At 58.2% G+C, this 27,718-nt stretch overlaps 1 protein-coding gene across 34 annotated transcripts in view; it reads left to right on the top strand.

The window, feature by feature from the left end:
- Positions 1 to 27,718, top strand: part of LOC115931432 (decreased expression in renal and prostate cancer protein) — a 407,507-nt gene that overhangs the window by 114,463 nt on the left and 265,326 nt on the right. For 32 of the 34 annotated variants that reach the window (XR_010131404.1, XR_010131396.1, XR_010131402.1 and 29 more), the window contains one exon: positions 1 to 27,718. This exon is cut by the window's left edge and continues 26,290 nt beyond it; it is cut by the window's right edge and continues 88,957 nt beyond it. The exons of the other annotated variants lie outside the window; for them this stretch is intronic. The gene's annotated coding sequence lies outside the window, so the exon portion shown is untranslated. 34 annotated transcript variants of the gene reach the window in all.

Consider the following 27,718-nt stretch of genomic DNA (forward strand, 5'->3'; position numbering starts at 1 on the left):
GGGACAGGGGCACGGCCCAGGGCTAGGCTTGTTTTATTGTGAGGGCCAGGGCCCAGGGGCAGGGTTGTTTTAGGGTCAGGGCCTGGGCCCAGGGTTAGGGTTGTCTTAGGGTCAGGGCCAGGGCCAGGGATAGGGTTGTGTTAGGGTCAGGGCCAGGGCCCAGGGTTAGGCTTCTTTTAGGGTCAGGGCCAGGGCCCATGGTTAGGGTTGTTTTAGGGTCAGGGCCAAGGCCCAGGTTTAGGGTTGTTTTAGGGTCAGGGCCAGGGCCCAGGGTTAGGGTTGTTTTAGGGTCAGAGCCCAGGGTTAGCGTTGTTTTAGTTTCGGGGCCCAGGGTTAGGTTTGTTTTAGGGTCGGGGCCCAGGGTTAGGGTTGTTTTAGTGGCGGGGCCCAGGGTTAGGGTTGTTTTACGGTCCGGGACCAGGGGTAGGCTTGTTTTAGGGTTGGGGCCCAGTGTTAGGCTTGTTTTAGTGTCAGGGCCCAGGGTTAGGCTTGTTTTAGTGTCAGGGCCCAGGGTTAGGCTTGTTTTATGGTCGGGGCCGAGGCTTAGGCTTGTTTTAGGGTCAGGCCCTTTGTTAGGGTTGTTTTAGGGTCAGGGCCCAGGGTTAGGGTTGTTTTAGGGCCAGGACCCAGGGTTAGGGTTGTTTTAGGGTTAGGGCCACGGCCCAGGGTTAGGGTTGTTTTAGGGTGAGGGCCAGGGCCCAGGGTTCGGGTTCTTTTAGGGTCAGGCCCAGGGCCCAGGGTTAGGGTTGTTTTAGGGTCAGGGCCAGGGCCCAGGGTTAGGGTTGTTTTAGGGTCAGGGCCAGGGCCCAGGGTTAGGGTTGTTTTAGGGTCAGGGCCAGGGCCCATGTTTAGGCTTGTTTTAGGATTAGGTCTAGGACCCAGGGTTAGGGTTGTTTTAGGGTCAGCGCCAAGGCCCAGTTTTAGGGTTATTTTAGGGTGAGGGCCAGGGCCCAGGGTTCGGGTTGTTTTAGGGTCAGGGCCAGGGCCCAGGGTTAGGGTTGTTTTAGGGTCAGGGCCAGGGCCCAGGGTTAGGGTTGTTTAAGGTCAGGTCCAGGGCCCAGGGTTAGGCTTGTTTTAGGGTCAGGGACAGGGCCCAGGGTTAGGGTTGTTTTAGGGACAGGGGCACGGCCCAGGGCTAGGCTTGTTTTATTGTGAGGGCCAGGGCCCTGGGGCAGGGTTGTTTTAGGGTCAGGGCCAGGGCCCAGGGTTAGGGTTGTTTTAGGGTCAGGGCCAGGTCCCAGGGTTAGGCTTGTTTTAGGGTCACGGCCAGGGCCCAGGGTTAGGGTTGTTTTAGGGTCAGGGCCAGGGCCCAGGGTTAGGGTTGTTTTAGGGTCAGAGCCAGGGCCCATGTTTAGGTTTGTTTTAGGATCAGGTCCAGGACCCAGGGTTAGGGTTGTTTTAGGGTCAGGGCCAAGGCCCAGGGTTAGGGTTGTTTTAGGGTGAGGGCCAGGGCCCAGGGTTCGGGTTGTTTTAGGGTCAGGGCCAGGGCCCAGGGTTAGGGTTGTTTTAGGGTCAGGGCCAGGGCCCAGGTTTAGGGTTGTTTTATGGTCAGGGCCAGGGCCCATGGTTAGGGTTATTTTAGGGTCAGGGCCAGGGCCCAGGGTTAGGGTTGTTTTAGGGTCAGGGCCAGGGCCCAGGTTTAGGCTTGTTTTAGGGTCAGGGCCAGGACCCAGGGTTAGGCTTGTTTTAGGGTCAGGGCCAGGGCCCATGTTTAGGCTTGTTTTAGGATCAGGTCCAGGACCCAGGGTTAGGGTTGTTTTAGGGTCAGGGCCAGGGCACAGGGTTAGGCTTGTTTTAGGGTCAGGTCCAGGGCCCAGGTGTAGGGCTGTTTTAGGGTCACGAGCAGGGCCTAGAGTTAGGTTTGTTTTAGGGTCAGGGCCAGGACCCAGGGTTATGGATGTTTCAGGGTCAGGGCCAGGTCCCAGGGTTAGGGTTCTTTCAGGGTCAGGGCCACGGCCTAGGGATAGTGTTGTGTTAGGGTCAGGGCCAGGGCCCAGGGTTAGGATTGTTTTAGGTTCAGGGCCAGGGCTCAGGGTTAGGGTTGTTTTAGGGTCAGGGCCAAGGTCCAGGATTAGGGTTGTTTTAGGGTCAGGGCCAGGGCCCAGGGTTAGGGTTGTTTTAGGGTCATGGCCAGGGCACAGGGTTAGGCTTGTTTTAGGGTTAAGGCCTGGACCCAGGGTTAGGCTTGTTTTAGGGTCAGGGCCAGGGTCCAGGGTTAGGCTTCTTTTAGGGTCAGGACCAGGGCCCAGGTTTAGGGATGTTTTATTGTCAGGGCCAGGGCCCAGGGTTCGGGTTTTTTTAGAGTCAGGGCCAGGGCCCAGGGTTAGGGTTGTTTTAGGGTCAGGGCCAGGGCCCCGGGTTACGGTTGTTTTAGGGTCACGTCCAGGGCCCAGGGTTAGGGTTGTTTTAGGGACAGGGGCACGGCCCAGGGCTAGGCTTGTTTTATTGTGAGGGCCAGGGCCCAGGGGCAGGGTTGTTTTAGGGTCAGGGCCTGGGCCCAGGGTTAGGGTTGTCTTAGGGTCAGGGCCAGGGCCCAGGGATAGGGTTGTGTTAGGGTCAGGGCCAGGGCCCAGGGTTAGGCTTCTTTTAGGGTCAGGGCCAGGGCCCATGGTTAGGGTTGTTTTAGGGTCAGGGCCAGGGCCCAGGTTTAGGGTTGTTTTAGGGTCAGGGCCGGGGCCCAGGGTTAGGGTTGTTTTAGGGTCAGAGCCCAGGGTTAGCGTTGTTTTAGTTTCGGGGCCCAGGGTTAGGTTTGTTTTAGGGTCGGGGCCCAGGGTTAGGGTTGTTTTAGTGGCGGGGCCCAGGGTTAGGGTTGTTTTACGGTCCGGGACCAGGGGTAGGCTTGTTTTAGGGTTGGGGCCCAGGGTTAGGCTTGTTTTAGTGTCAGGGCCCAGGGTTAGGCTTGTTTTAGTGTCAGGGCCCAGGGTTAGGCTTGTTTTATGGTCGGGGCCGAGGGTTAGGCTTGTTTTAGGGTCAGGCCTGTTGTTAGGGTTGTTTTAGGGTCAGGGCCCAGGGTTAGGGTTGTTTTAGGGCCAGGACCCAGGGTTAGGGTTGTTTTAGGGTCAGGGCCACGGCCCAGGGTTAGGGTTGTTTTAGGGTGAGGGCCAGGGCCCAGGGTTCGGGTTCTTTTAGGGTCAGGCCCAGGGCCCAGGGTTAGGGTTGTTTTAGGGTCAGGGCCACGGCCCAGGTTTAGGGTTGTTTTAGGGTCAGGGCCAGGGCCCAGGGTTAGGCTTGTTTTAGTGTCAGGGCCCAGGGTTAGGGTTGTTTTAGGGTCAGGGCCAGGGCCCAGGGTTAGACTTGTTTTAGGGTCAGAGCCAGGGCCCATGTTTAGTCTTGTTTTAGGATCAGGTCCAGGACCCAGGGTTAGGGTTGTTTTAGGGTCAGGGCCAGGGCCCAGGGTTAGGCTTGTTTTAGGGTCAGAGCCAGGGCCCATGTTTAGGCTTGTTTTAGGATCAGGTCCAGGACCCAGGGTTAGGGTTGTTTTAGGGTCAGGGCCAGGGCGCAGGGTTAGGGTTGTTTTAGGGTCAGGTCCAGGGCCCAGGTGTAGGGCTGTTTTAGAGTCACGAGCAGGGCCTAGAGTTAGGTTTGTTTTAGGGTCAGGGCCAGGGCCCAGGGTTATGGATGTTTCAGGGTCAGGGCCAGGTCCCAGGGTTACGGTTCTTTCAGGGTCAGGGCCACGGCCCAGGGATAGTGTTGTGTTAGGGTCAGGGCCAGAGCCCAGAGTTAGGATTGTTTTAGGTTCAGGGCCAGGGCCAGGGCTCAGGGTTAGGGTTGTTTTAGGGTCAGGGCCAAGGTCCAGGATTAGGGTTGTTTTAGGGTCAGGGCCAGGGCCCAGGGTTAGGGTTGTTTTAGGGTCATGGCCATGGCACAGGGTTAGGCTTGTTTTAGGGTCAGGTCCAGGACCCAGGGTTAGGCTTGTTTTAGGGTCAGGGCCAGGGTCCAGGGTTAGGCTTCTTTTAGGGTCAGGACCAGGGCCCAGGTTTAGGGATGTTTTATTGTCAGGGCCAGGGCCCAGGGTTAGGGTTTTTTTAGAGTCAGGTCCAGGGCCCAGGGTTAGGGTTGTTTTAGGGTCAGGGCCAGGGCCCCGGGTTACGGTTGTTTTACGGTCAGGGCCAGGGCCCAGGGTTATGGTTGTTTTAGGGTCAGGGCGAGGGCCCAGGGGTAGGGTTGTTTTAGGGTCAGGGCCAGGGCCCAGGGTTAGGGTTGTTTTAGGGTCAGGGCCCAGGGTTAGGGTTGTTGTAGGGTCAGGGCCCTGGGTTAGGCGTGTTTTAGGGCCAGGGCCCAGGGTTAGGGTTGTTTTAGGGTCAGGGCCAGGGCCCAGGGTTAGGGTTGTCTTAGGGTCAGGGCCAGGGCCCAGGGTTAGGCTTGTTTTAGGGTCAGGGCCAGGGCCCAGGGTTCGGGTTGTTTTAGGGTCAGGGCCAGGACCCAGGGTTAGGGTTGTTTTAGGGTCAGGGCCCAGGGTTAGGGTTGTTGTAGGGTCAGGGCCCTGGGTTAGGCGTGTTTTAGGGCCAGGGCCCAGGGTTAGGGTTGTTTTAGGGTCAGGGCCAGGGCCCAGGGTTAGGGTTGTCTTAGGGTCAGGGCCAGGGCCCAGGGTTAGGGTTGTTTTAGGGTCAGGGCCAGGGCCCAGGGTTATGGATGTTTCAGGGTCAGGGCCAGGTCCCAGGGTTAGGGTTCTTTCAGGGTCAGGGCCACGGCCCAGGGATAGTGTTGTGTTAGGGTCAGGGCCAGGGCCCAGGGTTAGGATTGTTGTAGGGTCAAGGCCAGGGCCCAGGGGCAGGGTTGTTTTAGGGTCAGGGCCTGGGCCCAGGGTTAGGGTTGTCTTAGGCTCAGGGCCAGGGCCCAGGGATAGGGTTGTGTTAGGGTCAGGGCCAGGGCCCAGGGTTAGGCTTCTTTTAGGGTCAGGGCCAGGGCCCATGGTTAGGTTTGTTTTAGGGTCAGGGCCAGGGCCCAGGTTTAGGGTTGTTTTAGGGTCAGGGCCAGGGCCCAGGGTTAGGGTTGTTTTAGGGTCAGAGCCCAGGGTTAGCGTTGTTTTAGTTTCGGGGCCCAGGGTTAGGTTTGTTTTAGGGTCGGGGCCCAGGGTTAGGGTTGTTTTAATGGCGGGGCCCAGGGTTAGGGTTGTTTTACGGTCCGGGACCAGGGGTAGGCTTGTTTTAGGGTTGGGGCCCAGGGTTAGGCTTGTTTTAGTGTCAGGGCCCAGGGTTAGGCTTGTTTTAGTGTCAGGGCCCAGCGTTGGGCTTGTTTTCTGGTCGGGGCCGAGGGTTAGGCTTGTTTTAGGGTCAGGCCCGTTGTTAGGGTTGTTTTAGGGTCAGGGCCCAGGGTTAGGGTTGTTTTAGGGCCAGGACCCAGGGTTAGGGTTGTTTTAGGGTCAGGGCCACGGCCCAGGGTTAGGATTGTCTTAGGGTCAGGGCCAGGGCCCAGGGTTAGCGTTGTTTTAGGCTCATAGCCCAGATTTAGCGTTGTTTTAGGGTCGGGGCCCAGGGTTAGGTTTGTTTTAGGGTCGGGGCCCAGGGTTAGGGTTGTTTTACTGTCCGTGACCAGGGGTAGGCTTGTTTTAGGGTTGGGGCCCAGGGTTAGGCTTGTTTTAGTGTCAGGGCCCAGGGTTAGGCTTGTTTTAGTGTCAGGGACCAGGGTTAGGCTTGTTTTATGGTCGGGGCCCAGGGTTAGGCTTGTTTTAGGGTCAGGCCCATGGTTAGGGTTGTTTTATGTTCAGGGCCCAGGGTTAGGGTTGTTTTAGGGTCAGGGCCAGGGCTCAGGGTTAGGGTTGTGTTAGAGTCAGGGCCAGGGCACAGGGTTAGGGTTGTGTTAGGGTCAGGGCCAGGGCCCAGGGTTAGGCTTGTTTTAGAGTCAGGGCCAGGGCCCAGGGTTAGGGTTGTTTTAGGGTCAGGGCCAGGGCCCAGGGTTAGGGTTGTTTTAGGGTCAGGGCCAGGGCCCAGGGTTAGGGTTGTTTTAGGGTCAGGGCCAGGGCCCAGGGTTAGGCTTGTTTTAGGGTCAGGGCCAGGGCCCAGGGTTAGGGTTGTTTTAGGGTCAGGGCCCAGGGTTAGGGTTGTTTTAGGGTCAGGGCCAGGGCCCAGTGTTAGGGTTATTTTAGGGTCAGGGCCAGGGCCCAGGTTTAGGCTTGTTTTAGGGTCAGGGCCAGGGCCCAGCGTTAGGCTTGTTTTAGGGTCAGAGCCAGGGCCCATGTTTATGCTTGTTTTAGGATTAGGTCCAGGACCCAGGGTTAGGGTTGTTTTAGGGTCAGGGCCAAGGCCCAGTTTTAGGGTTGTTTTAGGGTGAGGGCCAGGGCCCAGGGTTCGGGTTGTTTTAGGGTCAGGGCCAGGGCCCAGGGTTAGGGTTTTTTTAGGGTCAGGGCCAGGGCCCAGGGTTAGGGTTGTTTTAGGGTCAGGGCCAGGGCCCAGGGTTAGGCTTGTTTTAGGGTCAGGGACAGGGCCCAGGGTTAGGGTTGTTTTAGGGTCAGGGCCAGGGCCCAGGGTTAGGGTTGTTTTAGGGTCATGGCCAGGGCACAGGGTTAGGCTTGTTTTAGGGTTAAGGCCAGGACCCAGGGTTAGGCTTGTTTTAGGGTCAGGGCGAGTGTCCAGGGTTAGGCTTCTTCTAGGGTCAGGACCAGGGCCCAGGTTTAGGGATGTTTTATTGTCAGGGCCAGGGCCCAGGGTTCGGGTTTTTTTAGAGTCAGGGCCAGGGCCCAGGGTTAGGGTTGTTTTAGGGTCAGGGCCAGGGCCCCGGGTGACGGTTGTTTTAGGGTCACGTCCAGGGCCCAGGGTTAGGGTTGTTTTAGGGACAGGGGCACGGCCCAGGGCTAGGCTTGTTTTATTGTGAGGGCCAGGGCCCAGGGGCAGGGTTGTTTTAGGGTCAGGGCCTGGGCCCAGGGTTAGGGTTGTCTTAGGGTCAGGGCCAGGGCCCAGGGTTAGGCTTGTTTTAGGGTCAGGTCCCAGGGTTAGGGTTGTTGTAGGGTCAAGGCCAGGGCCCAGGGTTAGGGTTGTTTTAGGGTCAGGGCCAGGGCCCAGGGTTAGGGTTGTTTTAGGGTCAGGGCCAGGGCCCAGGGTTAGGGTTGTTTTGGGTCAGGGCCAGGGCCCAGGGTTAGGCTTGTTTTAGGGTCAGGGCCAGGGCCCATGGTTAGGATTGTTTTAGGGTCAGGGCCAGGGCCCATGTTTAGGCTTGTTTTAGGATCAGGTCCAGGACCCAGGGTTAGGGTTGTTTTAGGGTCAGGGCCAGGGCTCAGGGTTAGGCTTGTTTTAGCGTCAGGGACAGGGCCCAGGCTTAGGGTTGTTTTAGGGTCAGGGCCAGGGCCCAGGTTTAGGGTTGTTTTAGGGTCAGGGCCAGGGCCCAGGGTTAGGGATGTTTTAGGTTCAGGGCCAGGGCCCAGGGTTAGGGTTGTTTTAGGGTCAGGGCCAGGGCCCAGGGTTAGGGTTGTTTTAGGGTCAGGGCCAGGGCCCAGGGTTCGGGTTGTTTTAGGGTCAGGGCCAGGGCCCAGGTTTAGGCTTGTTTTAGGGTCAGGGCCAGGGCCCAGGGTTAGGCTTGTTTTAGGGTCAGAGCCAGAGCCCATGTTTAGGCTTGTTTTAGGATCAGGTCCAGGACCCAGGGTTAGGGTTGTTTTAGGGTCAGGGCCAGGGCCCAGGGTTAGGGTTGTTTTAGGGTTAGGGCCACGGCCCAGGGTTAGGGTTGTTTTAGGGTGAGGGCCAGGGCCCAGGGTTCGGGTTCTTTTAGGGTCAGGGCCAGGGCCCAGGGTTAGGGTTGTTTTAGGGTCAGGGCCAGGTCCCAGGGTTAGGGTTGTTTTAGGGTCAGGGCCAGGGCCCAGGGTTAGGGTTGTTTTAGGGTCAGGGCCAGGGCCCAGGGTTAGGGTTGTTTTAGGATCAGGTCCAGGACCCAGTGTTAGGGTTGTTTTAGGGTCAGGGCCAGGGCCCAGGGTTAGGGTTGTTTTAGGATCAGGTCCAGGACCCAGTGTTAGGGTTGTTTTAGGGTCAGGGCCAGGGCCCAGGGTTAGGGTTGTTTTAGGATCAGGTCCAGGACCCAGTGTTAGGGTTGTTTTAGGGTCAGGGCCAGGGCGCAGGGTTAGGCTTGTTTTAGGGTCAGGTCCAGGGCCCAGGTGTAGGGCTGTTTTAGGGTCACGAGCAGGGCCTTGAGTTAGGTTTGTTTTAGGGTCAGGGCCAGGGCCCAGGGTTATGGATGTTTCAGGGTCAGGGCCAGGTCCCAGGGTTAGGGTTCTTTCAGGGTCAGGGCCACGGCCCAGGGATAGTGTTGTGTTAGGGTCAGGGCCAGGGCCCAGTGTTAGGATTGTTTTAGGTTCAGGGCCAGGGCTCAGGGTTAGGGTTGTTTTAGGGTCAGGGCCAAGGTCCAGGATTAGGGTTGTTTTAGGGTCAGGGCCAGGGCCCAGGGTTAGGGTTGTTTTAGGGTCATGGCCAGGGCACAGGGTTAGGCTTGTTTTAGGGTTAGGGCCAGCACCCAGGGTTAGGCTTGTTTTAGGGTCAGGGCCAGGGTCCAGGGTTAGGCTTCTTTTAGGGTCAGGACCAGGGCCCAGGTTTAGGGATGTTTTATTGTCAGGGCCAGGGCCCAGGGTTCGGGTTTTTTTAGAGTCAGGGCCAGGGCCCAGGGTTAGGGTTGTTTTAGGGTCAGGGCCAGGGCCCCGGGTTACGGTTGTTTTAGGGTCACGGCCAGGACCCAGGGTTAGGGTTGTTTTAGGGACAGGGGCACGGCCCAGGGCTAGGCTTGTTTTATTGTGAGGGCCAGGGCCCAGGGGCAGGGTTGTTTTAGGGTCAGGGCCTGGGCCCAGGGTTAGGGTTGTCTTAGGGTCAGGGCCAGGGCCCAGGGATAGGGTTGTGTTAGGGTCAGGGCCAGGGCCCAGGGTTAGGCTTCTTTTAGGGTCAGGGCCAGGGCCCATGGTTAGGGTTGTTTTAGGGTCAGGGCCAGGGCCCAGGTTTAGGGTTGTTTTAGGGTCAGGGCCAGGGCCCAGGGTTAGGGTTGTTTTAGGGTCAGAGCCCAGGGTTAGCGTTGTTTTAGTTTCGGGGCCCAGGGTTAGGTTTGTTTTAGGGTCGGTGCCCAGGGTTAGGGTTGTTTTAGTGGCGGGGCCCAGGGTTAGGGTTGTTTTACGGTCCGGGACCAGGGGTAGGCTTGTTTTAGGGTTGGTGCCCAGGGTTAGGCTTGTTTTAGTGTCAGGGCCCAGGGTTAGGCTTGTTTTAGTGTCAGGGCCCAGCGTTGGGCTTGTTTTATGGTCGGGGCCGAGGGTTAGGCTTGTTTTAGGGTCAGGCCCGTTGTTAGGGTTGTTTTAGGGTCAGGGCCCAGGGTTAGGGTTGTTTTAGGGCCAGGACCCAGGGTTAGGGTTGTTTTAGGGTCAGGGCCACGGCCCAGGGTTAGGATTGTCTTAGGGTCAGGGCCAGGGCCCAGGGTTAGCGTTGTTTTAGGCTCATAGCCCAGATTTAGCGTTGTTTTAGGGTCGGGGCCCAGGGTTAGGTTTGTTTTAGGGTCGGGGCCCAGGGTTAGGGTTGTTTTACTGTCCGTGACCAGGGGTAGGCTTGTTTTAGGGTTGGGGCCCAGGGTTAGGCTTGTTTTAGTGTCAGGGCCCAGGGTTAGGCTTGTTTTAGTGTCAGGGCCCAGGGTTAGGCTTGTTTTATGGTCGGGGCCCAGGGTTAGGCTTGTTTTAGGGTCAGGCCCATGGTTAGGGTTGTTTTATGGTCAGGGCCCAGGGTTAGGGTTGTTTTAGGGTCAGGGCCAGGGCTCAGGGTTAGGGTTGTGTTAGAGTCAGGGCCAGGGCACAGGGTTAGGGTTGTTTTAGGGTCAGGGCCAGGGCCCAGGGTTAGGCTTGTTTTAGAGTCAGGGCCAGGGCCCAGGGTTAGGGTTGTTTTAGGGGTAGGGCCAGGGCCCAGGGTTAGGGTTGTTTTAGGGTTAGGGCCAGGGCCCAGGGTTAGGGTTGTTTTAGGGTCAGGGCCAGGGCCCAGGGTTAGGGTTGTTTTAGGGTCAGGGCCAGGGCCCAGGGTTAGGGTTGTTTTAGGGTCAGGGCCCAGGGTTAGGTTTGTTTTAGTGTCGGGGCCCAGAGTTAGCGTTGTTTTACGGTCCGGGACCAGAGGTGGGCTTTTTTTAGGGTTGGGGCCCAGGGTTAGGCTTGTTTTAGGGTTAGGCCCATGGTTAGGGTTGTTTTATGGTCAGGGCCCAGGGTTAGGGTTCTTTTAGGGTCAGGGCCACGGCCCAGGGATAGTGTTGTGTTAGGGTCAGGGCCAGGGCCCAGGATTAGGATTGTTTTAGGTTCAGGGCCAGGGCTCAGGGTTAGGGTTGTTTTAGGGTCAGGGCCAAGGTCCAGGATTAGGGTTGTTTTAGGGTCAGGGCCAGGGCCCAGGGTTAGGGTTGTTTTAGGGTCATGGCCAGGGCACAGGGTTAGGCTTGTTTTAGGGTTAAGGCCAGGACCCAGGGTTAGGCTTGTTTTAGGGTCAGGGCCAGGGTCCAGGGTTAGGCTTCTTTTAGGGTCAGGACCAGGGCCCAGGGTTAGGGATGTTTTATTGTCAGGGCCAGGGCCCAGGGTTCGGGTTTTTTTAGAGTCAGGGCCAGGGTCCAGGGTTAGGGTTGTTTTAGGGTCAGGGCCAGGGCCCCGGGTTACGGTTGTTTTAGGGTCACGTCCAGGGCCCAGGGTTAGGGTTGTTTTAGGGACAGGGGCACGGCCCAGGGCTAGGCTTGTTTTATTGTGAGGGCCAGGGCCCAGGGGCAGGGTTGTTTTAGGGTCAGGGCCTGGGCCCAGGGTTAGGGTTGTCTTAGGGTCAGGGCCAGGGCCAGGGATAGGGTTGTGTTAGGGTCAGGGCCAGGGCCCAGGGTTAGGCTTCTTTTAGGGTCAGGGCCAGGGCCCATGGTTAGGGTTGTTTTAGGGTCAGGGCCAAGGCCCAGGTTTAGGGTTGTTTTAGGGTCAGGGCCAGGGCCCAGGGTTAGGGTTGTTTTAGGGTCAGAGCCCAGGGTTAGCGTTGTTTTAGTTTCGGGGCCCAGGGTTAGGTTTGTTTTAGGGTCGGGGCCCAGGGTTAGGGTTGTTTTAGTGGCGGGGCCCAGGGTTAGGGTTGTTTTACGGTCCGGGACCAGGGGTAGGCTTGTTTTAGGGTTGGGGCCCAGTGTTAGGCTTGTTTTAGTGTCAGGGCCCAGGGTTAGGCTTGTTTTAGTGTCAGGGCCCAGGGTTAGGCTTGTTTTATGGTCGGGGCCGAGGCTTAGGCTTGTTTTAGGGTCAGGCCCTTTGTTAGGGTTGTTTTAGGGTCAGGGCCCAGGGTTAGGGTTGTTTTAGGGCCAGGACCCAGGGTTAGGGTTGTTTTAGGGTTAGGGCCACGGCCCAGGGTTAGGGTTGTTTTAGGGTGAGGGCCAGGGCCCAGGGTTCGGGTTCTTTTAGGGTCAGGCCCAGGGCCCAGGGTTAGGGTTGTTTTAGGGTCAGTGCCAGGGCCCAGGGTTAGGGTTGTTTTAGGGTCAGGGCCAGGGCCCAGGGTTAGGGTTGTTTTAGGGTCAGGGCCAGGGCCCATGTTTAGGCTTGTTTTAGGATTAGGTCTAGGACCCAGGGTTAGGGTTGTTTTAGGGTCAGCGCCAAGGCCCAGTTTTAGGGTTATTTTAGGGTGAGGGCCAGGGCCCAGGGTTCGGGTTGTTTTAGGGTCAGGGCCAGGGCCCAGGGTTAGGGTTGTTTTAGGGTCAGGGCCAGGGCCCAGGGTTAGGGTTGTTTAAGGTCAGGTCCAGGGCCCAGGGTTAGGCTTGTTTTAGGGTCAGGGACAGGGCCCAGGGTTAGGGTTGTTTTAGGGACAGGGGCACGGCCCAGGGCTAGGCTTGTTTTATTGTGAGGGCCAGGGCCCTGGGGCAGGGTTGTTTTAGGGTCAGGGCCAGGGCCCAGGGTTAGGGTTGTTTTAGGGTCAGGGCCAGGTCCCAGGGTTAGGCTTGTTTTAGGGTCACGGCCAGGGCCCAGGGTTAGGGTTGTTTTAGGGTCAGGGCCAGGGCCCAGGGTTAGGGTTGTTTTAGGGTCAGAGCCAGGGCCCATGTTTAGGTTTGTTTTAGGATCAGGTCCAGGACCCAGGGTTAGGGTTGTTTTAGGGTCAGGGCCAAGGCCCAGGGTTAGGGTTGTTTTAGGGTGAGGGCCAGGGCCCAGGGTTCGGGTTGTTTTAGGGTCAGGGCCAGGGCCCAGGGTTAGGGTTGTTTTAGGGTCAGGGCCAGGGCCCAGGTTTAGGGTTGTTTTATGGTCAGGGCCAGGGCCCATGGTTAGGGTTATTTTAGGGTCAGGGCCAGGGCCCAGGGTTAGGGTTGTTTTAGGGTCAGGGCCAGGGCCCAGGTTTAGGCTTGTTTTAGGGTCAGGGCCAGGACCCAGGGTTAGGCTTGTTTTAGGGTCAGGGCCAGGGCCCATGTTTAGGCTTGTTTTAGGATCAGGTCCAGGACCCAGGGTTAGGGTTGTTTTAGGGTCAGGGCCAGGGCACAGGGTTAGGCTTGTTTTAGGGTCAGGTCCAGGGCCCAGGTGTAGGGCTGTTTTAGGGTCACGAGCAGGGCCTAGAGTTAGGTTTGTTTTAGGGTCAGGGCCAGGACCCAGGGTTATGGATGTTTCAGGGTCAGGGCCAGGTCCCAGGGTTAGGGTTCTTTCAGGGTCAGGGCCACGGCCTAGGGATAGTGTTGTGTTAGGGTCAGGGCCAGGGCCCAGGGTTAGGATTGTTTTAGGTTCAGGGCCAGGGCTCAGGGTTAGGGTTGTTTTAGGGTCAGGGCCAAGGTCCAGGATTAGGGTTGTTTTAGGGTCAGGGCCAGGGCCCAGGGTTAGGGTTGTTTTAGGGTCATGGCCAGGGCACAGGGTTAGGCTTGTTTTAGGGTTAAGGCCTGGACCCAGGGTTAGGCTTGTTTTAGGGTCAGGGCCAGGGTCCAGGGTTAGGCTTCTTTTAGGGTCAGGACCAGGGCCCAGGTTTAGGGATGTTTTATTGTCAGGGCCAGGGCCCAGGGTTCGGGTTTTTTTAGAGTCAGGGCCAGGGCCCAGGGTTAGGGTTGTTTTAGGGTCAGGGCCAGGGCCCCGGGTTACGGTTGTTTTAGGGTCACGTCCAGGGCCCAGGGTTAGGGTTGTTTTAGGGACAGGGGCACGGCCCAGGGCTAGGCTTGTTTTATTGTGAGGGCCAGGGCCCAGGGGCAGGGTTGTTTTAGGGTCAGGGCCTGGGCCCAGGGTTAGGGTTGTCTTAGGGTCAGGGCCAGGGCCCAGGGATAGGGTTGTGTTAGGGTCAGGGCCAGGGCCCAGGGTTAGGCTTCTTTTAGGGTCAGGGCCAGGGCCCATGGTTAGGGTTGTTTTAGGGTCAGGGCCAGGGCCCAGGTTTAGGGTTGTTTTAGGGTCAGGGCCGGGGCCCAGGGTTAGGGTTGTTTTAGGGTCAGAGCCCAGGGTTAGCGTTGTTTTAGTTTCGGGGCCCAGGGTTAGGTTTGTTTTAGGGTCGGGGCCCAGGGTTAGGGTTGTTTTAGTGGCGGGGCCCAGGGTTAGGGTTGTTTTACGGTCCGGGACCAGGGGTAGGCTTGTTTTAGGGTTGGGGCCCAGGGTTAGGCTTGTTTTAGTGTCAGGGCCCAGGGTTAGGCTTGTTTTAGTGTCAGGGCCCAGGGTTAGGCTTGTTTTATGGTCGGGGCCGAGGGTTAGGCTTGTTTTAGGGTCAGGCCTGTTGTTAGGGTTGTTTTAGGGTCAGGGCCCAGGGTTAGGGTTGTTTTAGGGCCAGGACCCAGGGTTAGGGTTGTTTTAGGGTCAGGGCCACGGCCCAGGGTTAGGGTTGTTTTAGGGTGAGGGCCAGGGCCCAGGGTTCGGGTTCTTTTAGGGTCAGGCCCAGGGCCCAGGGTTAGGGTTGTTTTAGGGTCAGGGCCACGGCCCAGGTTTAGGGTTGTTTTAGGGTCAGGGCCAGGGCCCAGGGTTAGGCTTGTTTTAGTGTCAGGGCCCAGGGTTAGGGTTGTTTTAGGGTCAGGGCCAGGGCCCAGGGTTAGACTTGTTTTAGGGTCAGAGCCAGGGCCCATGTTTAGTCTTGTTTTAGGATCAGGTCCAGGACCCAGGGTTAGGGTTGTTTTAGGGTCAGGGCCAGGGCCCAGGGTTAGGCTTGTTTTAGGGTCAGAGCCAGGGCCCATGTTTAGGCTTGTTTTAGGATCAGGTCCAGGACCCAGGGTTAGGGTTGTTTTAGGGTCAGGGCCAGGGCGCAGGGTTAGGGTTGTTTTAGGGTCAGGTCCAGGGCCCAGGTGTAGGGCTGTTTTAGAGTCACGAGCAGGGCCTAGAGTTAGGTTTGTTTTAGGGTCAGGGCCAGGGCCCAGGGTTATGGATGTTTCAGGGTCAGGGCCAGGTCCCAGGGTTACGGTTCTTTCAGGGTCAGGGCCACGGCCCAGGGATAGTGTTGTGTTAGGGTCAGGGCCAGAGCCCAGAGTTAGGATTGTTTTAGGTTCAGGGCCAGGGCCAGGGCCCAGGGTTAGGGTTGTTTTAGGGTCAGAGCCCAGGGTTAGCGTTGTTTTAGTTTCGGGGCCCAGGGTTAGGTTTGTTTTAGGGTCGGGGCCCAGGGTTAGGGTTGTTTTAATGGCGGGGCCCAGGGTTAGGGTTGTTTTACGGTCCGGGACCAGGGGTAGGCTTGTTTTAGGGTTGGGGCCCAGGGTTAGGCTTGTTTTAGTGTCAGGGCCCAGGGTTAGGCTTGTTTTAGTGTCAGGGCCCAGCGTTGGGCTTGTTTTCTGGTCGGGGCCGAGGGTTAGGCTTGTTTTAGGGTCCGGCCCGTTGTTAGGGTTGTTTTAGGGTCAGGGCCCAGGGTTAGGGTTGTTTTAGGGCCAGGACCCAGGGTTAGGGTTGTTTTAGGGTCAGGGCCACGGCCCAGGGTTAGGATTGTCTTAGGGTCAGGGCCAGGGCCCAGGGTTAGCGTTGTTTTAGGCTCATAGCCCAGATTTAGCGTTGTTTTAGGGTCGGGGCCCAGGGTTAGGTTTGTTTTAGGGTCGGGGCCCAGGGTTAGGGTTGTTTTACTGTCCGTGACCAGGGGTAGGCTTGTTTTAGGGTTGGGGCCCAGGGTTAGGCTTGTTTTAGTGTCAGGGCCCAGGGTTAGGCTTGTTTTAGTGTCAGGGACCAGGGTTAGGCTTGTTTTATGGTCGGGGCCCAGGGTTAGGCTTGTTTTAGGGTCAGGCCCATGGTTAGGGTTGTTTTATGTTCAGGGCCCAGGGTTAGGGTTGTTTTAGGGTCAGGGCCAGGGCTCAGGGTTAGGGTTGTGTTAGAGTCAGGGCCAGGGCACAGGGTTAGGGTTGTGTTAGGGTCAGGGCCAGGGCCCAGGGTTAGGCTTGTTTTAGAGTCAGGGCCAGGGCCCAGGGTTAGGGTTGTTTTAGGGTCAGGGCCAGGGCCCAGGGTTAGGGTTGTTTTAGGGTCAGGGCCAGGGCCCAGGGTTAGGGTTGTTTTAGGGTCAGGGCCAGGGCCCAGGGTTAGGCTTGTTTTAGGGTCAGGGCCAGGGCCCAGGGTTAGGGTTGTTTTAGGGTCAGGGCCCAGGGTTAGGGTTGTTTTAGGGTCAGGGCCAGGGCCCAGTGTTAGGGTTATTTTAGGGTCAGGGCCAGGGCCCAGGTTTAGGCTTGTTTTAGGGTCAGGGCCAGGGCCCAGCGTTAGGCTTGTTTTAGGGTCAGAGCCAGGGCCCATGTTTATGCTTGTTTTAGGATTAGGTCCAGGACCCAGGGTTAGGGTTGTTTTAGGGTCAGGGCCAAGGCCCCGTTTTAGGGTTGTTTTAGGGTGAGGGCCAGGGCCCAGGGTTCGGGTTGTTTTAGGGTCAGGGCCAGGGCCCAGGGTTAGGGTTTTTTTAGGGTCAGGGCCAGGGCCCAGGGTTAGGGTTGTTTTAGGGTCAGGGCCAGGGCCCAGGGTTAGGCTTGTTTTAGGGTCAGGGACAGGGCCCAGGGTTAGGGTTGTTTTAGGGTCAGGGCCAGGGCCCAGGGTTAGGGTTGTTTTAGGGTCATGGCCAGGGCACAGGGTTAGGCTTGTTTTAGGGTTAAGGCCAGGACCCAGGGTTAGGCTTGTTTTAGGGTCAGGGCGAGTGTCCAGGGTTAGGCTTCTTCTAGGGTCAGGACCAGGGCCCAGGTTTAGGGATGTTTTATTGTCAGGGCCAGGGCCCAGGGTTCGGGTTTTTTTAGAGTCAGGGCCAGGGCCCAGGGTTAGGGTTGTTTTAGGGTCAGGGCCAGGGCCCCGGGTGACGGTTGTTTTAGGGTCACGTCCAGGGCCCAGGGTTAGGGTTGTTTTAGGGACAGGGGCACGGCCCAGGGCTAGGCTTGTTTTATTGTGAGGGCCAGGGCCCAGGGGCAGGGTTGTTTTAGGGTCAGGGCCTGGGCCCAGGGTTAGGGTTGTCTTAGGGTCAGGGCCAGGGCCCAGGGTTAGGCTTGTTTTAGGGTCAGGTCCCAGGGTTAGGGTTGTTGTAGGGTCAAGGCCAGGGCCCAGGGTTAGGGTTGTTTTAGGGTCAGGGCCAGGGCCCAGGGTTAGGGTTGTTTTAGGGTCAGGGCCAGGGCCCAGGGTTAGGGTTGTTTTGGGTCAGGGCCAGGGCCCAGGGTTAGGCTTGTTTTAGGGTCAGGGCCAGGGCCCATGGTTAGGATTGTTTTAGGGTCAGGGCCAGGGCCCATGTTTAGGCTTGTTTTAGGATCAGGTCCAGGACCCAGGGTTAGGGTTGTTTTAGGGTCAGGGCCAGGGCTCAGGGTTAGGCTTGTTTTAGCGTCAGGGACAGGGCCCAGGCTTAGGGTTGTTTTAGGGTCAGGGCCAGGGCCCAGGGTTCGGGTTGTTTTAGGGTCAGGGCCAGGGCCCAGGTTTAGGCTTGTTTTAGGGTCAGGGCCAGGGCCCAGGGTTAGGCTTGTTTTAGGGTCAGAGCCAGAGCCCATGTTTAGGCTTGTTTTAGGATCAGGTCCAGGACCCAGGGTTAGGGTTGTTTTAGGGTCAGGGCCAGGGCCCAGGGTTAGGGTTGTTTTAGGGTTAGGGCCACGGCCCAGGGTTAGGGTTGTTTTAGGGTGAGGGCCAGGGCCCAGGGTTCGGGTTCTTTTAGGGTCAGGGCCAGGGCCCAGGGTTAGGGTTGTTTTAGGGTCAGGGCCAGGTCCCAGGGTTAGGGTTGTTTTAGGGTCAGGGCCAGGGCCCAGGGTTAGGGTTGTTTTAGGGTCAGGGCCAGGGCCCAGGGTTAGGGTTGTTTTAGGGTCAGAGCCAGGGCCCATGTTTAGGTTTGTTTTAGGATCAGGTCCAGGACCCAGGGTTAGGGTTGTTTTAGGGTCAGGGCCAAGGCCCAGGGTTAGGGTTGTTTTAGGGTGAGGGCCAGGGCCCAGGGTTCGGGTTGTTTTAGGGTCAGGGCCAGGGCCCAGGGTTAGGGTTGTTTTAGGGTCAGGGCCAGGGCCCAGGGTTAGGGTTGTTTTAGGGTCATGGCCAGGGCACAGGGTTAGGCTTGTTTTAGGGTTAGGGCCAGGACCCAGGGTTAGGCTTGTTTTAGGGTCAGGGCCAGGGTCCAGGGTTAGGCTTCTTTTAGGGTCAGGACCAGGGCCCAGGTTTAGGGATGTTTTATTGTCAGGGCCAGGGCCCAGGGTTCGGGTTTTTTTAGAGTCAGGGCCAGGGCCCAGGGTTAGGGTTGTTTTAGGGTCAGGGCCAGGGCCCCGGGTTACGGTTGTTTTAGGGTCACGTCCAGGGCCCAGGGTTAGGGTTGTTTTAGGGACAGAGGCATGGCCCAGGGCTAGGCTTGTTTTATTGTGAGGGCCAGGGCCCAGGGGCAGGGTTGTTTTAGGGTCAGGGCCTGGGCCCAGGGTTAGGGTTGTCTTAGGGTCAGGGCCAGGGCCCAGGGATAGGGTTGTGTTAGGGTCAGGGCCAGGGCCCAGGGTTAGGCTTCTTTTAGGGTCAGGGCCAGGGCCCATGGTTAGGGTTGTTTTAGGGTCAGGGCCAGGGCCCAGGTTTACGGTTGTTTTAGGGTCAGGGCCAGGGCCCAGGGTTAGGGTTGTTTTAGGGTCAGAGCCCAGGGTTAGCGTTGTTTTAGTTTCGGGGCCCAGGGTTAGGTTTGTTTTAGGGTCGGGGCCCAGGGTTAGGGTTGTTTTAGTGGCGGGGCCCAGGGTTAGGGTTGTTTTACGGTCCGGGACCAGGGGTAGGCTTGTTTTAGGGTTGGGGCCCAGGGTTAGGCTTGTTTTAGTGTCAGAGCCCAGGGTTAGGCTTGTTTTAGTGTCAGGGCCCAGCGTTGGGCTTGTTTTATGGTCGGGGCCGAGAGTTAGGCTTGTTTTAGGGTCTGGCCCGTTGTTAGGGTTGTTTTAGGGTCAGGGCCCAGGGTTAGGGTTGTTTTAGGGCCAGGACCCAGGGTTAGGGTTGTTTTAGGGTCAGGGCCTGGGCCCAGGGTTAGGGTTGTCTTAGGGTCAGGGCCAGGGCCCAGGGTTAGGGTTGTGTTAGGGTCAGGGCCAGGGCCCAGGGTTAGGCTTCTTTTAGGGTCAGGGCCAGGGCCCATGGTTAGGGTTGTTTTAGGGTCAGGGCCAAGGCCCAGGTTTAGGGTTGTTTTAGGGTCAGGGCCAGGGCCCAGGGTTAGGGTTGTTTTAGGGTCAGAGCCCAGGGTTAGCGTTGTTTTAGTTTCGGGGCCCAGGGTTAGGTTTGTTTTAGGGTCGGGGCCCAGGGTTAGGGTTGTTTTAGGGACAGGGGCACGGCCTAGGGCTAGGCTTGTTTTATTGTGAGGGCCAGGGCCCAGGGGCAGGGATGTTTTAGGGTCAGGGCCTGGGCCCAGGGTTAGGGTTGTCTTAGGGTCAGGGCCAGGGCCCAGGGTTAGGCTTGTTTTAGGGTCAGGTCCCAGGGTTAGGGTTGTTGTAGGGTCAAGGCCAGGGCCCAGGGTTAGGGTTGTTTTAGGGTCAGGGCCAGGGCCCAGGGTTAGGGTTGTTTTAGGGTCAGGGCCAGGGCCCAGGGTTAGGGTTGTTTTGGGTCAGGGCCAGGGCCCAGGGTTAGGCTTGTTTTAGGGTCAGGGCCAGGGCCCATGGTTAGGATTGTTTTAGGGTCAGGGCCAGGGCCCATGTTTAGGCTTGTTTTAGGATCAGGTCCAGGACCCAGGGTTAGGGTTGTTTTAGGGTCAGGGCCAGGGCGCAGGGTTAGGCTTGTTTGAGGGTCAGGGCCAGGGCCCAGGCTTAGGGTTGTTTTAGGGTCAGGGCCAGGGCCCAGGTTTAGGGTTGTTTTAGGGTCAGGGCCAGGGCCCAGGGTTAGGGATGTTTTAGGTTTAGGGCCAGGGCCCAGGGTTAGGGTTGTTTTAGGGTCAGGGCCAGGGCCCAGGGTTAGGGTTGTTTTAGGGTCAGGGCCAGGGCCCAGGGTTCGGGTTGTTTTAGGGTCAGGGCCAGGGCCCAGGTTTAGGCTTGTTTGAGGGTCAGGGCCAGGGCCCAGGGTTAGGCTTGTTTTAGGGTCAGAGCCAGGGCCCATGTTTAGGCTTGTTTTAGGATCAGGTCCAGGACCCAGTGTTAGGGTTGTTTTAGGGTCAGGGCCAGGGCGCAGGGTTAGGCTTGTTTTAGGGTCAGGTCCAGGGCCCAGGTGTAGGGCTGTTTTAGGGTGACGAGCAGGGCCTAGAGTTAGGTTTGTTTTAGGGTCAGGGCCAGGGCCCAGGGTTATGGATGTTTCAGGGTCAGGGCCAGGTCCCAGGGTTAGGGTTCTTTCAGGGTCAGGGCCACGGCCCAGGGATAGTGTTGTGTTAGGGTCAGGGCCAGGGCCCGGTGTTAGGATTGTTTTAGGTTCAGGGCCAGGGCTCAGGGTTAGGGTTGTTTTAGGGTCAGGGCCAAGGTCCAGGATTAGGGTTGTTTTAGGGTCAGGGCCAGGGCCCAGGGTTAGGGTTGTTTTAGGGTCATGGCCAGGGCACAGGGTTAGGCTTGTTTTAGGGTTAGGGCCAGGACCCAGGGTTAGGCTTGTTTTAGGGTCAGGGCCAGGGTCCAGGGTTAGGCTTCTTTTAGGGTCAGGACCAGGGCCCAGGTTTAGGGATGTTTTATTGTCAGGGCCAGGGCCCAGGGTTCGGGTTTTTTTAGAGTCAGGGCCAGGGCCCAGGGTTAGGGTTGTTTTAGGGTCAGGGCCAGGGCCCCGGGTTACGGTTGTTTTAGGGTCACGGCCAGGACCCAGGGTTAGGGTTGTTTTAGGGACAGGGGCACGGCCCAGGGCTAGGCTTGTTTTATTGTGAGGGCCAGGGCCCAGGGGCAGGGTTGTTTTAGGGTCAGGGCCAGGGCCCAGGGTTAGGGTTGTTTTAGGGTTAGGGCCACGGCCCAGGGTTAGGGTTGTTTTAGGGTGAGGGCCAGGGCCCAGGGTTCGGGTTCTTTTAGGGTCAGGCCCAGGGCCCAGGGTTAGGGTTGTTTTAGGGTCAGGGCCAGGGCCCAGGGTTAGGGTTGTTTTAGGGTCAGGGCCAGGGCCCAGGGTTAGGGTTGTTTTAGGGTCAGGGCCAGGGCCCATGTTTAGGCTTGTTTTAGGATTAGGTCTAGGACCCAGGGTTAGGGTTGTTTTAGGGTCAGGGCCAAGGCCCAGTTTTAGGGTTATTTTAGGGTGAGGGCCAGGGCCCAGGGTTCGGGTTGTTTTAGGGTCAGGGCCAGGGCCCAGGGTTAGGGTTGTTTTAGGGTCAGGGCCAGGGCCCAGGGTTAGGGTTGTTTAAGGTCAGGTCCAGGGCCCAGGGTTAGGCTTGTTTTAGGGTCAGGGACAGGGCCCAGGGTTAGGGTTGTTTTAGGGACAGGGGCACGGCCCAGGGCTAGGCTTGTTTTATTGTGAGGGCCAGGGCCCTGGGGCAGGGTTGTTTTAGGGTCAGGGCCAGGGCCCAGGGTTAGGGTTGTTTTAGGGTCAGGGCCAGGTCCCAGGGTTAGGGTTGTTTTAGGGTCAGGGCCAGGGCCCAGGGTTAGGGTTGTTTTAGGGTCAGGGCCAGGGCCCAGGGTTAGGGTAGTTTTAGGGTCAGAGCCAGGGCCAATGTTTAGGTTTGTTTTAGGATCAGGTCCAGGACCCAGGGTTAGGGTTGTTTTAGGGTCAGGGCCAAGGCCCAGGGTTAGGGTTGTTTTAGGGTGAGGGCCAGGGCCCAGGGTTCGGGTTGTTTTAGGGTCAGGGCCAGGGCCCAGGGTTAGGCTTGTTTTAGGGTCAGGTCCAGGGCCCAGGTGTAGGGCTGTTTTAGGGTCACGAGCAGGGCCTAGAGTTAGGTTTGTTTTAGGGTCAGGGCCAGGGCCCAGGGTTATGGATGTTTCAGGGTCAGGGCCAGGTCCCAGGGTTAGGGTTCTTTCAGGGTCAGGGCCACGGCCCAGGTTTAGGGATGTTTTATTGTCAGGGCCAGGGCCCAGGGTTCGGGTTTTTTTAGAGTCAGGGCCAGGGCCCAGGGTTAGGGTTGTTTTAGGGTCAGGGCCAGGGCCCCGGGTTACGGTTGTTTTAGGGTCACGTCCAGGGCCCAGGGTTAGGGTTGTTTTAGGGACAGGGGCACGGCCCAGGGCTAGGCTTGTTTTATTGTGAGGGCCAGGGCCCAGGGGCAGGGTTGTTTTAGGGTCAGGGCCTGGGCCCAGGGTTAGGGTTGTCTTAGGGTCAGGGCCAGGGCCCAGGGATAGGGTTGTGTTAGGGTCAGGGCCAGGGCCCAGGGTTAGGCTTCTTTTAGGGTCAGGGCCAGGGCCCATGGTTAGGGTTGTTTTAGGGTCAGGGCCAGGGCCCAGGTTTAGGGTTGTTTTAGGGTCAGGGCCGGGGCCCAGGGTTAGGGTTGTTTTAGGGTCAGAGCCCAGGGTTAGCGTTGTTTTAGTTTCGGGGCCCAGGGTTAGGTTTGTTTTAGGGTCGGGGCCCAGGGTTAGGGTTGTTTTAGTGGCGGGGCCCAGGGTTAGGGTTGTTTTACGGTCCGGGACCAGGGGTAGGCTTGTTTTAGGGTCAGGGCCCAGGGTTAGGGTTGTTTTAGGGCCAGGACCCAGGGTTAGGGTTGTTTTAGGGTCAGGGCCACGGCCCAGGGTTAGGGTTGTTTTAGGGTGAGGGCCAGGGCCCAGGGTTCGGGTTCTTTTAGGGTCAGGCCCAGGGCCCAGGGTTAGGGTTGTTTTAGGGTCAGGGCCACGGCCCAGGTTTAGGGTTGTTTTAGGGTCAGGGCCAGGGCCCAGGGTTAGGCTTGTTTTAGTGTCAGGGCCCAGGGTTAGGCTTGTTTTAGTGTCAGGGCCCAGGGTTAGGCTTGTTTTATGGTCGGGGCCGAGGGTTAGGCTTGTTTTAGGGTCAGGCCCATTGTTATGGTTGTTTTAGGGTCAGGGCCCAGGGTTAGGGTTGTTTTAGGGCCAGGACCCAGGGTTAGGGTTGTTTTAGGGTCAGGGCCACGGCCCAGGGTTAGGGTTGTTTTAGGGTGAGGGCCAGGGCCCAGGGTTCGGGTTCTTTTAGGGTCAGGGCCAGGGCCCAGGGTTAGGGTTGTTTTAGGGTCAGGGCCAGGGCCCAGGGTTAGGGTTGTTTTAGGGTCAGGGCCAGGGCCCAGGGTTAGACTTGTTTTAGGGTCAGAGCCAGGGCCCATGTTTAGTCTTGTTTTAGGATCAGGTCCAGGACCCAGGGTTAGGGTTGTTTTAGGGTCAGGGCCAGGGCCCAGGGTTAGGCTTGTTTTAGGGTCAGAGCCAGGGCCCATGTTTAGGCTTGTTTTAGGATCAGGTCCAGGACCCAGGGTTAGGGTTGTTTTAGGGTCAGGGCCAGGGCGCAGGGTTAGGGTTGTTTTAGGGTCAGGTCCAGGGCCCAGGTGTAGGGCTGTTTTAGAGTCACGAGCAGGGCCTAGAGTTAGGTTTGTTTTATGGTCAGGGCCAGGGCCCAGGGTTATGGATGATTCAGGGTCAGGGCCAGGTCCCAGGGTTACGGTTCTTTCAGGGTCAGGGCCACGGCCCAGGGATAGTCTTGTGTTAGGGTCAGGGCCAGAGCCCAGAGTTAGGATTGTTTTAGGTTCAGGGCCAGGGCCAGGGCTCAGGGTTAGGGTTGTTTTAGGGTCAGGGCCAAGGTCCAGGATTAGGGTTGTTTTAGGGTCAGGGCCAGGGCCCAGGTTTAGGGTTGTTTTAGGGTCATGGCCATGGCACAGGGTTAGGCTTGTTTTAGGGTCAGGTCCAGGACCCAGGGTTAGGCTTGTTTTAGGGTCAGGGCCAGGGTCCAGGGTTAGGCTTCTTTTAGGGTCAGGACCAGGGCCCAGGTTTAGGGATGTTTTATTGTCAGGGCCAGGGCCCAGGGTTAGGGTTTTTTTAGAGTCAGGTCCAGGGCCCAGGGTTAGGGTTGTTTTAGGGTCAGGGCCAGGGCCCCGGGTTACGGTTGTTTTACGGTCAGGGCCAGGGCCCAGGGTTAGGGTTGTTTTAGGGTCAGGGCGAGGGCCCAGGGGTAGGGTTGTTTTAGGGTCAGGGCCAGGGCCCAGGGTTAGGGTTGTTTTAGGGTCAGGGCCAGGGCCCAGGGTTCGGGTTGTTTTAGGGTCAGGGCCAGGACCCAGGGTTAGGGTTGTTTTAGGGTCAGGGCCCAGGGTTAGGGTTGTTGTAGGGTCAGGGCCCTGGGTTAGGCGTGTTTTAGGGCCAGGGCCCAGGGTGAGGGTTGTTTTAGGGTCAGGGCCAGGGCCCAGGGTTAGGGTTGTCTTAGGGTCAGGGCCAGGGCCCAGGGTTAGGGTTGTTTTAGGGTCAGGGCCAGGGCCCAGGGTTATGGATGTTTCTGGGTCAGGGCCAGGTCCCAGGGTTAGGGTTCTTTCAGGGTCAGGGCCACGGCCCAGGGATAGTGTTGTGTTAGGGTCAGGGCCAGGGCCCAGGGTTAGGATTGTTTTAGGTTCAGGGCCAGGGCTCAGGGTTAGGGTTGTTTTAGGGTCAGGGCCAAGGTCCAGGATTAGGGTTGTTTTAGGGTCAGGGCCAGGGCCCAGGGTTAGGGTTGTTTTAGGGTCATGGCCAGGGCACAGGGTTAGGCTTGTTTTAGGGTTAGGGCCAGGACCCAGGGTTAGGCTTGTTTTAGGGTCAGGGCCAGGGTCCAGGGTTAGGCTTCTTTTAGGGTCAGGACCAGGGCCCAGGTTTAGGGATGTTTTATTGTCAGGGCCAGGGCCCAGGGTTTGGGTTTTTTTAGAGTCAGGGCCAGGGCCCAGGGTTAGGGTTGTTTTAGGGTCAGGGCCAGGGCCCCGGGTTACGGTTGTTTTAGGGTCACGGCCAGGGCCCAGGGTTAGGGTTGTTTTAGGGACAGGGGCACGGCCCAGGGCTAGGCTTGTTTTATTGTGAGGGCCAGGGCCCAGGGGCAGGGTTGTTTTAGGGTCAGGGCCTGGGCCCAGGGTTAGGGTTGTCTTAGGGTCAGGGCCAGGGCCCAGGGATAGGGTTGTGTTAGGGTCAGGGCCAGGGCCCAGGGGCAGGGTTGTTTTAGGGTCAGGGCCTGGGCCCAGGGTTAGGGTTGTCTTAGGGTCAGGGCCAGGGCCCAGGGTTAGGCTTGTTTTAGGGTCAGGTCCCAGGGTTAGGGTTGTTGTAGGGTCAAGGCCAGGGCCCAGGGTTAGGGTTGTTTTAGGGTCAGGGCCAGGGCCCAGGGTTAGGGTTGTTTTAGGGTCAGGGCCAGGGCCCAGGGTTAGGGTTGTTTTGGGTCAGGGCCAGGGCCCAGGGTTAGGCTTGTTTTAGGGTCAGGGCCAGGGCCCATGGTTAGGATTGTTTTAGGGTCAGGGCCAGGGCCCATGTTTAGGCTTGTTTTAGGATCAGGTCCAGGACCCAGGGTTAGGGTTGTTTTAGGGTCAGGGCCAGGGCTCAGGGTTAGGCTTGTTTTAGCGTCAGGGACAGGGCCCAGGCTTAGGGTTGTTTTAGGGTCAGGGCCAGGGCCCAGGGTTCGGGTTGTTTTAGGGTCAGGGCCAGGGCCCAGGTTTAGGCTTGTTTTAGGGTCAGGGCCAGGGCCCAGGGTTAGGCTTGTTTTAGGGTCAGAGCCAGAGCCCATGTTTAGGCTTGTTTTAGGATCAGGTCCAGGACCCAGGGTTAGGGTTGTTTTAGGGTCAGGGCCAGGGCCCAGGGTTAGGGTTGTTTTAGGGTTAGGGCCACGGCCCAGGGTTAGGGTTGTTTTAGGGTGAGGGCCAGGGCCCAGGGTTCGGGTTCTTTTAGGGTCAGGGCCAGGGCCCAGGGTTAGGGTTGTTTTAGGGTCAGGGCCAGGTCCCAGGGTTAGGGTTGTTTTAGGGTCAGGGCCAGGGCCCAGGGTTAGGGTTGTTTTAGGGTCAGGGCCAGGGCCCAGGGTTAGGGTTGTTTTAGGGTCAGAGCCAGGGCCCATGTTTAGGTTTGTTTTAGGATCAGGTCCAGGACCCAGGGTTAGGGTTGTTTTAGGGTCAGGGCCAAGGCCCAGGGTTAGGGTTGTTTTAGGGTGAGGGCCAGGGCCCAGGGTTCGGGTTGTTTTAGGGTCAGGGCCAGGGCCCAGGGTTAGGGTTGTTTTAGGGTCAGGGCCAGGGCCCAGGGTTAGGGTTGTTTTAGGGTCATGGCCAGGGCACAGGGTTAGGCTTGTTTTAGGGTTAGGGCCAGGACCCAGGGTTAGGCTTGTTTTAGGGTCAGGGCCAGGGTCCAGGGTTAGGCTTCTTTTAGGGTCAGGACCAGGGCCCAGGTTTAGGGATGTTTTATTGTCAGGGCCAGGGCCCAGGGTTCGGGTTTTTTTAGAGTCAGGGCCAGGGCCCAGGGTTAGGGTTGTTTTAGGGTCAGGGCCAGGGCCCCGGGTTACGGTTGTTTTAGGGTCACGTCCAGGGCCCAGGGTTAGGGTTGTTTTAGGGACAGAGGCATGGCCCAGGGCTAGGCTTGTTTTATTGTGAGGGCCAGGGCCCAGGGGCAGGGTTGTTTTAGGGTCAGGGCCTGGGCCCAGGGTTAGGGTTGTCTTAGGGTCAGGGCCAGGGCCCAGGGATAGGGTTGTGTTAGGGTCAGGGCCAGGGCCCAGGGTTAGGCTTCTTTTAGGGTCAGGGCCAGGGCCCATGGTTAGGGTTGTTTTAGGGTCAGGGCCAGGGCCCAGGTTTACGGTTGTTTTAGGGTCAGGGCCAGGGCCCAGGGTTAGGGTTGTTTTAGGGTCAGAGCCCAGGGTTAGCGTTGTTTTAGTTTCGGGGCCCAGGGTTAGGTTTGTTTTAGGGTCGGGGCCCAGGGTTAGGGTTGTTTTAGTGGCGGGGCCCAGGGTTAGGGTTGTTTTACGGTCCGGGACCAGGGGTAGGCTTGTTTTAGGGTTGGGGCCCAGGGTTAGGCTTGTTTTAGTGTCAGAGCCCAGGGTTAGGCTTGTTTTAGTGTCAGGGCCCAGCGTTGGGCTTGTTTTATGGTCGGGGCCGAGAGTTAGGCTTGTTTTAGGGTCTGGCCCGTTGTTAGGGTTGTTTTAGGGTCAGGGCCCAGGGTTAGGGTTGTTTTAGGGCCAGGACCCAGGGTTAGGGTTGTTTTAGGGTCAGGGCCTGGGCCCAGGGTTAGGGTTGTCTTAGGGTCAGGGCCAGGGCCCAGGGTTAGGGTTGTGTTAGGGTCAGGGCCAGGGCCCAGGGTTAGGCTTCTTTTAGGGTCAGGGCCAGGGCCCATGGTTAGGGTTGTTTTAGGGTCAGGGCCAAGGCCCAGGTTTAGGGTTGTTTTAGGGTCAGGGCCAGGGCCCAGGGTTAGGGTTGTTTTAGGGTCAGAGCCCAGGGTTAGCGTTGTTTTAGTTTCGGGGCCCAGGGTTAGGTTTGTTTTAGGGTCGGGGCCCAGGGTTAGGGTTGTTTTAGGGACAGGGGCACGGCCTAGGGCTAGGCTTGTTTTATTGTGAGGGCCAGGGCCCAGGGGCAGGGATGTTTTAGGGTCAGGGCCTGGGCCCAGGGTTAGGGTTGTCTTAGGGTCAGGGCCAGGGCCCAGGGTTAGGCTTGTTTTAGGGTCAGGTCCCAGGGTTAGGGTTGTTGTAGGGTCAAGGCCAGGGCCCAGGGTTAGGGTTGTTTTAGGGTCAGGGCCAGGGCCCAGGGTTAGGGTTGTTTTAGGGTCAGGGCCAGGGCCCAGGGTTAGGGTTGTTTTGGGTCAGGGCCAGGGCCCAGGGTTAGGCTTGTTTTAGGGTCAGGGCCAGGGCCCATGGTTAGGATTGTTTTAGGGTCAGGGCCAGGGCCCATGTTTAGGCTTGTTTTAGGATCAGGTCCAGGACCCAGGGTTAGGGTTGTTTTAGGGTCAGGGCCAGGGCGCAGGGTTAGGCTTGTTTGAGGGTCAGGGCCAGGGCCCAGGCTTAGGGTTGTTTTAGGGTCAGGGCCAGGGCCCAGGTTTAGGGTTGTTTTAGGGTCAGGGCCAGGGCCCAGGGTTAGGGATGTTTTAGGTTTAGGGCCAGGGCCCAGGGTTAGGGTTGTTTTAGGGTCAGGGCCAGGGCCCAGGGTTAGGGTTGTTTTAGGGTCAGGGCCAGGGCCCAGGGTTCGGGTTGTTTTAGGGTCAGGGCCAGGGCCCAGGTTTAGGCTTGTTTGAGGGTCAGGGCCAGGGCCCAGGGTTAGGCTTGTTTTAGGGTCAGAGCCAGGGCCCATGTTTAGGCTTGTTTTAGGATCAGGTCCAGGACCCAGTGTTAGGGTTGTTTTAGGGTCAGGGCCAGGGCGCAGGGTTAGGCTTGTTTTAGGGTCAGGTCCAGGGCCCAGGTGTAGGGCTGTTTTAGGGTGACGAGCAGGGCCTAGAGTTAGGTTTGTTTTAGGGTCAGGGCCAGGGCCCAGGGTTATGGATGTTTCAGGGTCAGGGCCAGGTCCCAGGGTTAGGGTTCTTTCAGGGTCAGGGCCACGGCCCAGGGATAGTGTTGTGTTAGGGTCAGGGCCAGGGCCCGGTGTTAGGATTGTTTTAGGTTCAGGGCCAGGGCTCAGGGTTAGGGTTGTTTTAGGGTCAGGGCCAAGGTCCAGGATTAGGGTTGTTTTAGGGTCAGGGCCAGGGCCCAGGGTTAGGGTTGTTTTAGGGTCATGGC

The sequence above is a fragment of the Gorilla gorilla genome, chromosome 18 (assembly GCF_029281585.2).
Source record: "Gorilla gorilla gorilla isolate KB3781 chromosome 18, NHGRI_mGorGor1-v2.1_pri, whole genome shotgun sequence".
NCBI classification, from domain to species: Eukaryota; Metazoa; Chordata; class Mammalia; order Primates; family Hominidae; genus Gorilla; species Gorilla gorilla.